This window comes from Salmo salar, chromosome 07 (assembly GCF_965601325.2).
Source record: "Salmo salar chromosome 07, fSalSal1, whole genome shotgun sequence".
Taxonomy (NCBI): Eukaryota; Metazoa; Chordata; class Actinopteri; order Salmoniformes; family Salmonidae; genus Salmo; species Salmo salar.
Genome location: NC_138297.1, coordinates 38,332,018 through 38,345,000, shown reverse-complemented (window position 1 = coordinate 38,345,000; position 12,983 = coordinate 38,332,018). Strand labels below are relative to the sequence as shown.

At 43.1% G+C, this 12,983-nt stretch overlaps 1 protein-coding gene across 3 annotated transcripts in view; it reads right to left on the bottom strand.

Moving 5' to 3' along the window:
• Positions 1–12,983, bottom strand: part of LOC100306760 (ubiquitin carboxyl-terminal hydrolase 15) — a 78,508-nt gene that overhangs the window by 17,227 nt on the left and 48,298 nt on the right. The gene's annotated exons all lie outside the window — the stretch shown is intronic.

Sequence of the window (12,983 nt, the reverse complement as noted above, 5' to 3'; positions counted from 1 at the left end):
AAAGGACTGTAAAAACTGTTAAATCCCCTTGGATTGATGAGGAATTGAAAAATTGTACAGTTGAGAGGGATGAGGCAAAAGGTATGTCAATTAAGTCTGGCAGCCCAACTGATTGGCAAACGTACTGCAAATTAAGAAATCATGTGACTAAACTAAAGAAAAAGAAACTACACTATGAAACAAAGATAAACTATATAAAGAATGATAGTTAACCTGTTAGGGCTAGGGGGCAGTATTGACACGGCTGGATAAAAAACGTACCCAATTTAATCTGGTTACTACTCCTGCCCAGTAACTAGAATATGCATATAATTATTGGCTTTGGATAGAAAACACCCTAAAGTTTCTAAAACTGTTTGAATGGTGTCTGTGAGTATAACAGAACTCCTATGGCAGGCCAAAACCTGAGAAGATTTCAAGCAGGAAGTGGCCTGTCTGAGAAGTAGTGTTTCATCTTGGCTCTTTTTATTGAAGACTCAGGATCTGTGCAATAACGTGACACTTCCTACGTCTTCCATAGGGTCTCAGAGCCCGGGAAAAAGTTGAACGATATCGAGGCAGGCTCTGGCTGAAACACTTTATCGCTTTTGGCAAGTGGCCACTCAGAGTACTATGGGCTTAGGCGCGTGCCCGCTTCGACCGAATGCTTTCTTTTCCTTTGTCTGTTTATCTAAACGCAGATTCCCGGTCGGAATATTATCGCTTTTTTATGAGAAAAATGGCATAAAAATTGATTTTAAACAGCGGTTGACATGCTTCGAAGTACAGTAATGGAATATTTAGAATTCTTTTGTCACGAATTGCGCCATGCTCGTCACCCTTATTTACCCTTTAGGATAGTGTCTAGAACGCACAAACAAAACGCCGCTGTTTGGATATAACGATGGATTATTTTGGACCAAACCAACATTTGTTATTGAAGTAGAAGTCCTGGGAGTGCATTCTGACGAAGACAACAAAGGTAATAACATTTTTCTTATAGTAAATCTGACTTTGATGAGTGCTAAACTTGCTGGGTGTCTAAATAGCTAGCCCTGTGATGCCGAGCTATCTACTGAGAATATTGCAAAATGTGCTTTCACCAAAAAGCTATTTTAAAATCGGACATATCGAGTGCATAGAGGAGTTCTGTATCTATAATTCTTAAAATAATTGTTATGCTTTTTGTGAACGTTTATCATGAGTAATTTAGTAAATTCACCGGCAGTGTTCGGTGGGAATGCTAGTCACATGCTAGTCACATGCTAATGTAAAAAGCTGGTTTTTGATATAAATATGAACTTGATTGAACAAAACATGCATGTATTGTTTAACATAATGTCCTAGGGTTGTCATCTGATGAAGATCATCAAAGGTTAGTGCTACATTTAGCTGTGGTTTGGGTTTATGTGACATTATATGCTAGCTTGAAAAATGGGTGTCTGATTATTTCTGGCTGGCTACTCTGCTGACATAATCTAATGTTTTGCTTTCGTTGTAAAGCCTTTTTGAAATCGGACAGTGTGGTTAGATTAACCTCTATGGGCTAGGCGGGACGAATTCGTCCCACCTACGTAACAGCCAGTTGAAGCCTGTGGCGCGATTTTCAAATACCTTAAAAATCCTATTACTTCAATTTCTCAAACATATGACTATTTTACAGCTATTTAAAGACAAGACTCTCGTTAATCTAACCACACTGTCCGATTTCAAAAAGGCTTTACAACGAAAGCAAAACATTAGATTATGTCAGCAGAGTACCAAGCCAGAAATAATCAGACACCCATTTTTCAAGCTAGCATATAATGTCACAAAAACCCAGAAGACAGCTAAATGCAGCACTAACCTTTGATGATCTTCATCAGATGACAACCCTAGGACATTATGTTATACAATACATGCATGTTTTGTTCAATCAAGTTCATATTTATATCAAAAACCAGCTTTTTACATTAGCATGTGACGTTCAGAACTAGCATGCCCCCCGCAAACTTCCGGCGAATTCACTAACAATTTTCTAAATTACTCACGATAAACGTTCACAAAAAGCATAACAATTATTTTAAGAATTATAGATACAGAACTCCTCTATGCACTCGATATGTCCGATTTTAAAATAGCTTTTCGGTGAAAGCACATTTTGCAATATTCTAAGTACATAGCCCGGCATCACAGGGCTAGCTATTTAGACACCCAGCAGGTTTAGCACTCACCAATATCAGATTTACTATAAGAAAAATGGTCTTACCTTTCCTGTTCTTCGTCAGAATGCACTCCCAGGACTTCTACTTCAATAACAAATGTAGGTTTGGTCCAAAATAATCCATAGTTATGTTCCAACAGCAACGTTTTGTTCGTGCGTCCCAGACACTATCCCAATGGTAAATAACGGTCGTGCGCACGGCGCATTTCGTGACAAAAGATTTCTAAATATTTCATTACCGTACTTCGAAGCATGTCAACCGCTGTTTAAAATCAATTTTTATGCCATTTTTCTCGTAAAAAAGCGATAATATTCCGACCGGGAATCTGCAATTAGATAAACAGCCGAAGGAAAATATATCACTGGGTCGAATCGGGCACGCGCCTAATTCCATTGTCCTCTGATGGGCCACTTGGAAAAGGCGATAATGTGTTTCAGCCTGAGGCTGTCTCGTCATCATTCAGGTTTTTCCCGGGCTCCGAGAGCCTATTGGAGCCGTGGGAAATGTCACGTTACAGCTAAGATCCTGACTCTTCAATAAACAGAAGCAAGAACAACAACACCTTGTCAGACAGGTCACTTCCTGCATGAAACCTTCTCAGATTTTTGCCTGCCAAATGAGTTCTGTTATACTCACAGACACCATTCAAACAGTTTTAGAAACTTTAGGGTGTTTTCTATCCATATGTAATAAGTATATGCATATTCTAGTTACTGGGTAGGAGTGGTAACCAGATTAAATCGGGTACGTTTTTTATCCGGACGTGAAAATACTGCCCCCTATCCCAAACAGGTTAACGAGAGTCTTATCTTTAAAATGGTCATATTTTTTAAAAATTTAAGTAATATCATATCTAAGGTATTTGAATAACGCGCCACAGGATTCAACTGGCTGAGTAGGTGGGACGCAAGCGTCCCACCTAGCCCATAGAGGTTAAAAGCTTTGGGGCACCTTAAATGACATTTTGGGGGAAAAAAAGCCAACTCGGCTCCTTCATATATTGAATCAGATGGCTCATTCATCACAAAGCCCACTGATATTGCAAACTACTTTAATGACCTTTTAATTGGCAAGATAAGCAAACTTAGCGATGACATGCCAGCAACAAACGCTGACACTACACATCCAAGTATATATCGGACCAAATTATGAAGGACAAGAATTGTACTTTTGAAGTCCATAAAGTCAGTGTGGAAGAGGTGAAAAAACGATTGTTGTCTGTCAACAATGACAAGCCACCGGGTCTGACAATCTGGATGGAAAATTAATGAGGATACTAGCAGACGATATTGCCACTCCTATTTGCCACATCTTCAATTTAAACCTACTAGAAAGTGTGTGCTTTCAGGACTGGAGGGAAGCTAAAATCATTCCGCTACACAAAAATAGTAAAGACACCTTTACTGGCTCAAATAGCCAACCAATCAGCCTGTTACCAACCCTTAGTAAACTTCTGGGGAGAAAAAATCGATATCTCTATCTATCTCTCTCGATATCTCTCTATATCTCTATATCTCTCTCGATCTCTCTTGATATCTCTCGATATCTCTCTTGATATCTCTCGATCTCTCTCGATATCTTTATATCTCTCTCGATATCTTTATATCTCACTCGATATCTCTCTATGTCTCTCTCGATCTCGCTCGATCTCTCTCGATATCTCTCTCGTTATCTCTCTCGTTATCTCTCTATCGATATCTCTCTCTCGATCTCTCTATCGATATCTCTCTCTCTCGATATCTCTCTCTCTCTCGATATCTCTCTCTCTCGATCGATATCTCTCTATCGATATCTCTCTCTCGATATCTCTCTCTCGATATCTCTCTCGATCTCTCCCTATCGATATCTCTCTCGATATCTCCCTATCGATATCTCCCTATCGATATCTCTCTATCTCTCTCTAGAAATCTCTCTCGATCTCTCTCTCTCTCTCTCTCTCTCGATCTCTCTCTCTCGATATCTCTCTCGATATCTCTCTCTCGATATCTCTCTCTTGATATCTCCTCTATCTATCTCTCTCTCGATATCTCTCTCTCGATATCTCCCTATCGATATCTCCCTATCGATATCTCTCTCGATATCTCCCTATCTCTCTCTAGATATCTCTCTCTAGATATCTCTCTCTAGATATCTCTCGATCTCTCTCTCTCTCGATATCTCTATCTCTCTCGATCTCTCTCTCTCGATATCTCTCTCTCTCGATATCTCTCTCTCTCGATATCCCTCTCTCTATATCCCTCTCGATATCCCTCTCTCGATATCCCTCTCTCGATATCTCTCTCTCTCGATATCTCTCTCTCTCGATATCTCTCTCTCTCGATCTCTCTCTCTCGATATCTCTCTCACTCGATATCTCTCTCTCTCGATCTCTCTCTCTCTCGATATCTCTCTCTCTCGATCTCTCTCTCTCGATATCTCTCTCTCGATATCTCTCTCTAGATATCTCTCTCGATCTCTCCCTATCTCTCTCTAGATATCTCTCTCGATCTCTCTCTCTCTCGATCTCTCTCTCGATATCTCTCTCTCGATCTCTCTCGATATCTCTCTCTCGATATCGCTCTCTTGATATCTCCTCTATCTATCTCTCTCTCTATATCTCTCTCTCGATATCTCCCTATCGATATCTCCCTATCGATATCTCTCTCGATATCTCCCTATCTCTCTCTAGATATCTCTCTAGATATCTCTCTCTAGATATCTCTCGATCTCTCTCTCTCTCGATATCTCTCTCGATATCTCTCGATCTCTCTCTTGATATCTCTCTCTCTCGATATCTCTCTCTCTCGATCTAACTCTCGATCTCGATCTCTCTCGATATCTCTCTCGATATCTCGATATCTCTCTCTCTCGATCTCTCTCTCGATATCTCTCTCGATCTCTCTCGATATCTCTCTCCATCTCTCTATATATCTCTCTCTCGATATCTCTCTCTCTCCATCTCTCTATATATCTCTCTCTCGATATCTCTCTCTCTCTCTCGATATCTCTCTCTCTCTCGATCTCTCTCTCTCGATATCTCTCGATCTCGATATCTCTCGATATCTCTCGATATCGATATCTCTCGATCTCTCTCGATCTCTCTCGATCTCTCTCGATCTCGATATCTCTCGATCTCGATATCTCTCGATCTCGATATCTCTCGATCTCGATCTCTCTCGATCTCTCTCGATCTCTCTCGATCTCTCTCGATCTCTCTCTCTCTCGATCTCTCTCGATCTCTCTCTCGATCTCTCTCTCGATCTCTCTCGATCTCTCTCTCTCTCGATCTCTCTCTCTCTCGATATCTCTCTCGATATATCTCTCGATATCTCTCTCGATCTCGATATCTCTCTCGATCTCGATATCTCTCTCTCGATATCTCTCTCGATATCTCTCGATATCTCGATATCTCTCTCGATCTCGATATCTCTCTCGATCTCGATATCTCTCTCGATATCTCTCTCGATCTCGATATCTCTCTCGATATCTCTCGATATCTCTCTCGATCTCGATATATCTCTCTCTCTCTCGATATCTCTCTCGATATCTCTCGATATCTCTCTCTCTCTCGATATCTCTCTCGATCTCTCTCGATATCTCTCGATCTCGATCTCTCTCGATCTCGATCTCTCTCGATATCTCTCGATCTCTCTCGATCTCTCTCGATCTCTCTCGATATCTCTCGATCTCTCTCGATCTCTCTCGATCTCGATCTCTCTCGATATCTCTCTCTCTCGATCTCTCTCTCGATCTCTCTCGATCTCTCTCTCTCTCGATCTCTCTCTCTCTCGATCTCTCTCTCTCTCGATATCTCTCTCGATATATCTCTCGATCTCGATATCTCTCTCGATCTCGATATCTCTCTCGATCTCGATATCTCTCTCGATCTCGATATCTCTCTCGATCTCGATATCTCTCTCGATATCTCTCTCGATATCTCTCGATATCTCTCTCGATCTCGATATATCTCTCTCGATATCTCTCGATATATCTCTCTCGATATCTCTCGATATCTCTCTCGATCTCGATATCTCTCGATCTCGATCTCTCTCGATATCTCTCGATCTCGATCTCTCTCGATATCTCTCGATCTCGATCTCTCTCGATCTCTCTCGATCTCTCTCGATCTCTCTCGATCTCTCTCGATCTCGATATCTCTCGATCTCTCTCGATCTCTCTCGATCTCGATATCTCTCGATCTCGATCTCTCTCTCTCTCGATCTCTCTCGATATCTCTCTCTCTCTCGATATCTCTCTCTCTCTCGATATCTCTCTCTCGATATCTCTCTCTCGATCTCGATATCTCTCTCTCGATCTCTCTCGATCTCTCTCGATATATCTCGATCTCTCGATCTCTCTCGATATCTCTCGACCTCGATATCTCTCGATCTCTCTCGATCTCTCTCGATCTCTCTCGACATCTCTCGACCTCTCTCGACCTCTCTCGACATCTCTCGACCTCTCTCGATATCTCTCGATATCTCTCGACATCTCTCGACATCTCTCGACATCTCTCGATCTCTCTCGATCTCGATCTCTCTCGATCTCGATCTCTCTCGATCTCTCTCGATCTCGATCTCTCTCGATCTCGATCTCTCTCGATCTCTCTCGATCTCGATCTCTCTCGATATCTCTCGATCTCGATCTCTCTCGATATCTCTCGATCTCGATATCTCTCGATCTCGATCTCTCGATCTCGATCTCGATATCTCTCGATCTCGATCTCTCTCGATCTCGATCTCTCTCGATATCTCTCGATCTCGATCTCTCTCGATATCTCTCGACCTCGATATCTCTCGATCTCTCTCGATCTCTCTCGATCTCTCTCGACATCTCTCGACCTCTCTCGACCTCTCTCGTCATCTCTCGACCTCTCTCGACATCTCTCGACATCTCTCGATATCTCTCGACCTCTCTCGACATCTCTCGACATCTCTCGACATCTCTCGACATCTCTCGACCTCTCTCGACATCTCTCGATATCTCTCGACATCTCTCGATATCTCTCGACCTCTCTCGACATCTCTCGACATCTCTCGACATCTCTCGACATCTCTCGATCTCTCTCGATCTCGATCTCTCTCGATCTCGATCTCTCTCGATCTCTCTCGATCTCGATCTCTCTCGATCTCGATCTCGATCTCTCTCGATCTCTCTCGATCTCGATCTCTCTCGATATCTCTCGATCTCGATCTCTCTCGATATCTCTCGATCTCGATCTCTCTCGATATCTCTCGATCTCGATCTCTCTCGATCTCGATCTCTCTCGATCTCGATCTCTCTCGATATCTCTCGATCTCTCTCGATCTCGATCTCTCTCGATATCTCTCGATCTCGATCTCTCTCGATCTCTCTCGATCTCGATCTCTCTCGATCTCGATCTCTCTCGATCTCGATATCTCTCGATATCTCTCGATCTCGATATCTCTCGATCTCGATATCTCTCGATCTCGATATCTCTCGATATCTCTCGATCTCGATATCTCTCGATCTCGATATCTCTCGATATCTCTCGATATCTCTCGATATCTCTCGATCTCGATATCTCTCGATCTCGATATCTCTCGATATCTCTCGATCTCGATATCTCTCGATCTCGATATCTCTCGATCTCTCTCGATATCTCTCGATATCTCTCGATCTCGATCTCTCTCTCGATCTCTCTCGATATCTCTCGATATCTCTCTCTCGATATATCTCTCGATATCTCTCTCGATATCTCTCGATATATCTCTCGATATATCTCTCGATATATCTCTCGATATCTCTCGATATCTCTCGATATCTCTCTCGATATCTCTCTCGATATCTCTCTCGATATCTCTCTCGATATCTCTCTCGATATCTCTCTCGATCTCGATATCTCTCTCGATCTCGATATCTCTCTCGATCTCGATATCTCTCTCGATCTCGATATCTCTCTCGATCTCGATATCTCTCTCGATCTCGATATCTCTCTCGATATCTCTCTCGATCTCGATATCTCTCTCGATCTCGATATCTCTCTCGATATCTCTTTCGATCTCGATATCTCTCTCGATCTCGATATCTCTCTCGATATCTCTCTCGATCTCGATATCTCTCTCGATATCTCTCTCGATCTCGATATCTCTCTCGATCTCGATATCTCTCTCGATATCTCTCTCGATATCTCTCTCGATCTCGATATCTCTCTCGATCTCGATATCTCTCTCGATATCTCGATATCTCTCTCGATATCTCTCTCGATATCTCGATATCTCTCTCGATATCTCTCTCGATATCTCGATATCTCTCTCGATATCTCGATATCTCTCTCGATATCTCGATATCTCTCTCGATATCTCGATATCTCTCTCGATATCTCGATATCTCTCTCGATCTCGATATCTCTCTCGATCTCGATATCTCTCTCGATATCTCTCTCGATCTCGATATCTCTCTCGATATCTCTCTCGATCTCGATATCTCTCTCGATATCTCTCTCGATATCTCTCTCGATATCTCTCTCGATATCTCTCTCGATCTCGATATCTCTCTCGATATCTCTCTCGATCTCGATATCTCTCTCGATCTCGATATCTCTCTCGATCTCGATATCTCTCTCGATCTCGATATCTCTCTCGATCTCGATATCTCTCTCGATATCTCTCTCGATATCTCTCTCGATATCTCTCTCGATATCTCTCTCGATATCTCTCTCGATCTCGAGAGAGATATCGAGATCGAGATATCGAGAGATAGAGATATATCTCTCGATCTCTCTCGATAGCTCTCTATATATCTCTCTCTCTCGATAGCTCTCTATATATCTCTCTCTCTCTATCAACAGACTTTCAGCACACTTATAGGGAAGGAGTGGGTGGCAAGGAATAAGTTAGCCCTAAATATTTCCATAACTAAAAGCATTGTATTTGAAGCAAAACACCCACTAAACCCTAAACCTAAACGAAATCTTGTAATAAATAATGTGGAAATTGAGCACGTTGAGATGACTAAACTGCTTGGAGTAACCCTAGATTATAAACTCATGGACAAAACATATTGATGCAGTAGTAACTAAAACGGGGAGAAGTCGGTCTATAATAAAGCGATGCTCTGCCAGGTCCTACAGGCCCTAGTTTTGTCACACCTTGACTACTGTTTAGTCGTGTGGTCAGGTGCAACAAAAAAGGACTTAGGGAAATTGAAATTGGCTCAGAACAGGATAGCACAGCTGGCCCTTTGATGTACACAGAGAGCTAATATTAATAATATGCATGTCAATCTCTCCTGGCTGAAAGTGGAGGAGAGATTGACTTAATCACTACTTGTATTTATGAGAAGTATTGACATGTTTAATGCACTAAACTACTGGCACACAGCTCGGACACAGTCCAGAACAGACTATGGGAGGCACACAGTACTACATCGAGCCATGACGACATGGAACTCTATTCCAGATCAAGTAACTCATGCCAGCAGTAAAAATAGATTAAAAAATAAATAAAAAAACACCTTATGGAACAGCGGGTACTGTGAAGCAACACAAACATTGGCACAGACACACACGATAACATATGCACTATACATACACATGGATTTAGTACTGTAGATATGTGGCAGTGGTGGAGTTGGGGCCTGAGGGCACACAGTGTGTTGTGAAATGTGTGAATGTATTGTCATGTTCTTAAAATTGTATAAACTGCCTTAATTTTGCTGGACCCCAGGAAGAGTAGCTGCTGCTTTGGCAGCACCTAATGGGGATCCATAATAAATACAAATAAGCTATAATAATGGAAGTTACAGCCATGTCTCAGGGCTATGAGAAACCATTTCAACAGACTAAAATGACACAGTGGAGTGACTGGAGGTAGGAACCCTGTTCCCACTGGTTCTCCTCCAGAAACACATTGGCTACAGAGACGATAATTAGATTATAGAGTTTGCGCAAGATCTGGCATATTTTCTGCCATTCAATTGGTCATTTCAATTAATGATTTAACCATTGATTCTTCAACATAAACACCTCATTGGGCTGAAACAAAACTCAAGATTGTGGAATCAAAGATATCCACTATTTGTCAGGGTGCACAATATCTAAGGAAGTCTCACAGTTCTGCTCGTGTGAGGTACAGTATCTCATGATAAGCTGTATGTCACACTATCTGTATTTTTCGTAGCTGTCTACATACCACCACAGAGTGAAGTTGGCACTAAAACCACACTCCATGAGCTGTATTCCACCATAAGCAAACAGGAAATCACTCACCCAGAGGCGGCGGTGACTTTATTGCAGGGAAAGTTAAATCAGCTTTACCGAATTTCTATCAGCATGTTAAATGTGCAACCAGAGGGGGAAAAAAAATTCTAGACCACCATTACTCCACACACAGAGACCTGTACAACTCTCTCCCTCACCCTCCATTTGCCAAATCTGTCCATAATGCTATCCTCCTGATTCCTGCTTACAAGCAAAAATAAATGCAAGACGCACCAGTGACTTGGTTTACAAAAAAGTGGTCAGATGAAGCAGATGTTAAACTACAGGACTGTTTTGCTAGAACAGACTGGAATATGTTCTGGGATTTTTCCCGATGGCATTGACAAGTACACCAGATCAGTCACTGGCTTTATCAATAAGTGCACCAAGGACATCATTCCCACAGTGACTGTACGTACATACCCCAACCAGAAGCGATGGATTACAGGCAACATTCTCACTGAGCTAAAGGGCAGAGATGACGCTTTCAAGGAGCGGCACTCTAACCCGGAAGCTTAAAAGAAATCCCGCTATGCCCACCAACGAACCATCAAACAGGCAAAGCAACAATACAGGACTAAGATCGAGTCGTACAACACCAGCTCCGACACTTGTTGGATGTGGCAGGGCTTGTAAACTATTACAGACTACAAAAGGAAGCACAACCGAGAGCTGCCCAGTGACACGAGCCCACCAGACGAGCTAAATAACTTCTATGCTCGCTTAGAGGCCAGGAACACTGAAACATGCATGAGAGCATCAGCTGGTCCGGATGACTGTGTGATCACGCTCTCCTGCAGCCGATGTGAGTAAGACCTTTAAACAGGTAAACATTCACAAGGCCACTGGGCCAGATGGATTACCAGGACATGTACTCCAAGCATGCGCTGAACAACTGGCAAGTGTCTTTACTGACATTTTCAACCTCTCCCTGTATGAGTCTGTAACACTAACATGTTTCAAGCAGACCACCATACTGCCGTACAAATCAAAAAGGCAGTAACTGCTAATTTGGTAGAAAATGATTTAATGTCATTTTTACAACGTTAAATACATGCTTAATCATGTGGACAAGTATCCTGCCTCTATTGTATTGTGTTTTAGAGAAAATGGGGGTCATGTTAGCAGTAAATGCATAAAGTTACTGTGAAACCAAGGTAAATAAGTTCCACGCTATGAGCAGTTACTGCCTTTTTGCTTGGTAAGGCAACATAGTGTTCTTGGGCCAGGGACTAAGGTAACCTGCCTAAATGACCACTGACCCATTGCACTCACGTCTGTAGCCATGAAATGCTTTGAAAGGCTGGTCACGGCTCTGATCAACACCATTATCCCAGAAACCCTAGACCCACTCCAATTTGCATTACTGCACCAACAGATCCTCAGATGATGCAATCTCTATTGCACTCCACACTGTCCTTTCCCACCTGGACAAAAGGAACACCTATGTGAGAATGCAATTCATTGACTACAGCTCAGCGTTCAACACCATAGTGCCCTCAAAGCTCATCCCTAAGCTAAGGACCCTGGGACTAAACACCTCCCTCTGCAACTGGATCCGAGACTTCCTAACGGGCCACCCCCAGGTGGTAAGGGTAGGTAACAATACATCCGCCACGCTGATCCTCAACACAGGGCCCCTCAGGGGTGCGTGCTCAGTCCCCTCCTGTACTCCCTGTTCACGCATGACTGCACAGCCAGGCACAACTCCAACACCATCATTAAGTTTGCTGATGACAACAGTGGTAGGCCTGATCACCAACAACGACGAGACAGCCTATAGGAAGGAGGTCAGAGACCTGACCGTGTGGTGCATGGAAAACAACCTCTCCCTCAATGTGATCAAGACAAAGGAGATGATTGTGGACTACAGGAAATAGAGGGCCTAGCATGCCCCCATTCTCATCGATGGGGCTGCAGTGGAGCAGGTTGAGATCTTCAAGTTCCTTTGCGTCCACATCAACAACAAACTAACATGGTCCAAGCACACCATGACAGTAGTGAACAGGGCACGACAAAACCTAATCCCCCTCAGGAGACTGAAAAGATTTGGCATAGGTCCTCATCCTCAAAAGGTTTTACAGCTGCACCATCGAGAACATCCTGACGTGTTGCATCACTGCCTGGTATGGCAACTGCTTGGCATCCGACCGCAAGGCACTACAGAGGGTAGTGCGTACGGCCCAGTACATCACCGGGGCCAAGCTTCCTGCCATCCTCTATACCAGGCAGTGTCAGAGGAAGGCCCCAAAAATTGTCAAAGACTCCTGCCACCCTAGTCATAGTCTGTTCTCTGTGCTACCGCACGGCAAGCAGTACCAGAGCGCCAAGTCTAGGTCCAAGAGGCTTCTAAACAGCTTCTATCCCCAAGCCCTAAGACTCCTGAACAGCTAATCAAATGGCTACCCAGACTATTTGCAACCCCCCACACTGCTGCTACTCTGTTATTATCTATGCAAAGCCACTTTAATGAGCCTACCTACATGTACATATTACCTCAATACCGGTGCCCCCGCACATTGACTCTGAACTGGTACCCCCTGTATATAGCCCTGCAATTGATATTAACTGCTGCTCCTTAATTATTGGTTTCACTTATC